The sequence below is a fragment of the Leptonychotes weddellii genome, chromosome 14 (assembly GCF_054177405.1).
Source record: "Leptonychotes weddellii isolate Sample4059 chromosome 14, ASM5417740v2, whole genome shotgun sequence".
In the NCBI taxonomy this organism is placed as follows: domain Eukaryota; kingdom Metazoa; phylum Chordata; class Mammalia; order Carnivora; family Phocidae; genus Leptonychotes; species Leptonychotes weddellii.
In genome coordinates, this window is record NC_138382.1 from 39603879 (window position 1) to 39608279 (window position 4401).

The following is a 4401-nucleotide window of genomic DNA, read 5'->3' on the forward strand; positions in this document are numbered from 1 at the left end:
GATACCCCTTATCCCAGCCGGCACTGTGGGTCACTTAGTACTACACACATTCATCACCCTCCAAGTCTGGCAATTAAACCGGATTCTGCAAAGTACTTACACATCAGGTCTCATCCAAAACCCCTTCCACAAATCACCTCCATTCTTTCTCCTCAGTTTTTATCTTAGGGTCACTTTTCAAACACAGCCAACCACAGTGTTCAGTGTATCTCAATTCAGGCTCCCTGAACCACAGCAGCCCCAAATCGCGGTGGGTGTGTTTTATAATACACATTCCTGGGCGCACCACCCCCCCGCCACAGGTCTACTGGATTTGAATCTGTCATGAATATGAATTTTAACAAGCTCTCTGGTTTATTTCCACAAACACTAAACTTTCCAAATGCCTGGTAAAGTGGCAAAGAAAAAATGACTTTGGTGTTACACTTGCCTGGTCTTAATACAGGATCCACCACTCTGTACCCAGGGAGAAAGGAGAGACTCAGATGCTACGTATTCCCAACCTACTCATCCAAGCTGTATGACCTTGGTCAACTCACACTTTCTGTAGGTTCTGAACATTTATCTGAAAAATGAAGAGGAAATGGTACCTGATGTACAGGGTTGTTGTAAGAATTGAGAAAACGTACATATTAACGTAGGACAGTGGTTCTCACCTGGGGATGGGATAAGCCCCCTAAGCCCACCAACTGCCCGAAAATGGCAATGTCTAGGGACAGTTTTGGTTGTTACCTTTGGGGTGGGGGGGATGGGGTACTACTGTCATCTAGAATAGAAACCAGGGATCCTGCTAGATACCCTACAGGGCACAGAGCAGATAATAAAGAATTGTCACCCCCAAAAGTCAATAGCTGACATTTCGAGAAACCCAAGCATAGAGCCCAACACTCATGCCTGGCTTTGAATTCTGGGTGCCTCCAGTCTAGCTGTGTGATCTTGGGCAGGTTACTCAGTCATGTGAATCTTTCATTCCTTCATCTGTAAAATGCGGATACAAATACTTGCCTCACAAGGGTTCAATGAAGGAACTGACGAGACACGTTGGGTACACTTTCTCTTATTTCCTCACCTTCACCTGACTTCAAAGGGACTGATTTCCACATTCACAAGGAGCTAGGAAGCCTGAGGCTTCCTCACCTTTAATTTGTCAAGAGAGGTACTTTATGAGTTGGCGCAAGGCAGGGCACAGATGGCCCGTCATCTGAGCATGCATGCATGGCCAGGCCCTGTTACTGAGGTTGGGAATCACAGGGCCCCCTGCTGGGCCAAGGCTCCAGGACCGTTCCAGAGACAGCCACAGGCTCAAACACTTGCCCTGAATGCACTATTAACCCCGTGGTGTTGTTTTAAAGTAACGGAGAACCAGCTTATTGGGAAAGAATGGTACCAAACCTAAAAATAAATCCAGCTAACAAGGTGAGGTTTCCAATCTGGAGAGAACAAAAACATTGCACCCTTTAACATTTAGGCTATTGGATCTAGAAGCCCTCCCCCCCTCCAATTGACATCAACTACTCAACTGCCTACAGAAATGGAATAGAGCAGAGGTGTGCAATGATGTCAATTGTCCGTGTGACCTCAGAAGGCAGTGTCAAGGATATGCAAGCAAGACTTTGGCGGATCTTCCGAATGTGCCGACGTTTCTGGGTGCCCCACCTCACATCAAGCTTGGCTCTATCAATGGGGTAGGAGAGGCCTGCGGTTTCACCCCTCTGGGACAGACTTTAACATAAAATGGTCCACACACAGGACAGTGGCCAGATCTTTCTGTTAACTTGCATTCTAAGAGACCCATTGCCCCCCTGCATTTCTCTCTCAGTGTCAAGGCTCCTCAGGTTCATCCTCATTCCTCCACCCACCAGCACAATCGATTCTAACTGACCCTCAGGCAACCGAACACACTTTCTTTTGTCCACCTAATGGGCTCAAAGCGCAAAGTGACCACAGGCATGGTTCAGGCCCTCAGGGGTGGTAAAGGTGAAGAAAAAAAGACACCCCCATCCCCCAAAATTAAGGGTTGTTGTGTCCTAAGAAAAGACCCAACTCAGAGTCAGGTTTCTTACTCTTTGTTATTTGAACCCAGTCACGGACGCCGCTCCCGGGAAGGGGTGGAAGGGAGCAGGTGAAGGGCTCTGCTATGGGATTCGTGCTCCAGAAAGAGATGGAAACAAGCAAACAGCACAGGACTGCTACCACAGCGTGGAGCCTGTGATGAAGTAAGCGGGCAGGTGCCGTCCCGCTCGCGCTCCCTCATCCTTATCACGCACAGCTGCATCAGCTTTTGCTTTTCATTCCAGTCAAATAAACTGTAAATTCATCCTCATCAGGAAGTCTCCCGTCAAGGAAACAAGACTCTGATCCCAGCAGAGTGCCAAGGCCAGAGAAGCTGCCGACCCCCGGCCAGCGCTCTGCTCAGGGGAAGCCTTAGCCACGCCGACTGGGAGGCTGCTGCTGTCTTTCCCAGGTGAACGCAGTGCCGTGGCCCATGGCCCGTGGCCCTGGCCATGGCCGCCCGGCGACCCTGCGCATCAAGGGCCCCCGCCTACGGTTCCTCGGTTGCTGTCACCTTTGACCAGAGGACCGAGACTCCCCATCTGCTCTGAGCAGGGATGAAATGCAGTCTCTATAATAGCGCTTGAGGTATGTAAGGAGTATCTTCATTTTAGTGAAGTTTAGTGGGACAAACTGAGTCGCAGAGAACAGAGAAGGGCCTCTTTCCCCAAGGAGGCCTCATCAACCATAAAATTCACTTTACATTGAAATATGTGCAGGCGGATAGGAAAGAATCTGATCTTGTTACTCCCTTGCTTGAAACCTTCCAAAAGATTTCCCCTTGCCTGAGGCAATACCTCTCAACCCTAGCTGCACACTGGAATTACCTGGGGAAATGTCAGAAATGCCAACGTCCTGGCCCCAGCCCAGACCAATTAAGCCAGAATGTATGGGGGTGGAATTCAGGATCCACACTGGAGGTTTTTGAAAGCTGTTGAGCTATTCTCAAGTGCAGTCAAGATTAAGAACCACTGCCGCCCTAAGGGATTAGTGTCAGGCTCCTTAACATCTCTTGCCAGGCCCTCCGCAGCCAGGCCCTGGCTTATCTCGTTAGCCTCATCTACCGCCTCCCCTACTTTACCCTCAGTGCCTCATGCACCCTGAGCCAGCCTGGGCTTCTCCAGCGGATTACACACTCGGGCCTCAGCTTCCGTGCTCTGCCCTCTCCCGAGAACACCGCTCCCTCTCTTCTTCACCTGCCTCATTTCTGTTTTTTCTTTCAGACTGAGTCAGCACTGCCTCCTCTGGGAGACTGTCCCAGACACGAGCTGGCGATCCTCCGAGGTGCACGGCATGAGCATACCTTACCACTCCAAAAGATCCCAACTCATCTTTACTTGACTCCTAATAACCTGAATGAGTGCCTTGCCCAGGTCAGACCCTGTGCACCTCCTTGCTCTCAGGAGCAGTACAGCACACACACATTCTGTTGGCTCAGAAGAACTGAAAGCAGAATCTCACACGGATAACTGTGCACTGATGTTCACAGCAGCGTTATTCACAATAGCTGAAGGGGGAGGGCGGGACCCAAGTGTCCACCATGAGAAGAATGGATAAACAGACCATGATACAGCCCCACAATGGAATATTATTCAGCCTTAAAGAGGAAGGAAATTCTGACACACGCTACAACATGGATGAACCTTGAAACACTAATGTTAAGTGCAATAAGCCTGACATAAAAGGACAAATACTATGCGATTCGACTTACATGAGGAGCTGAGAATAGGCAAATTCATACAGACAGAAAGTAGAAGAGAGGTTACCAGGGGCTGGAAGGGAACAGGGAATGGGAAACTATTGTTTACTGGGTGCAGTTTCTGTTTGGGATGACGAAAAAGTTCTAGAAACGAACAGTGATGATGGTTTGCACAGTACTGTTAATGCACTTAATGCTTATACTAAATTGTACACTTAAAGTGGTTTAAAATGGTAAACTTTTATGTTGTGTATATTTTACCACAATAAAAAAAAAAGTTGGTTGAACAAATAAATCACATTGCACTTAGAAGAGATCTAAAGCTATCCATGGCCTCTTAGACCCAATGTGATCTGGTCCCAGCTTTCCATTCTGATCTTGTCTCCTGCCCTTTTCCCATAATCATTCTTTTCTGACCGTATCAGTCTCCTTTTTGTTCTGCAACTACGCCAGACTTATTCCCTCCTCAGGTTCACTGGCGATTGCTTTCCAATGCTTAAAATGATCTTCCCCACATCTTCTTGTGGCCCCTCCTTCCCTTGATTGTCAAGCCCACAGAACTGCTTTCCATGATCACTCCATTTCAAATTGCTAACCCCACCCCACCACTCTAATCATTCTGTTAGTTAAGATAATGCTAGCTGGTGTAA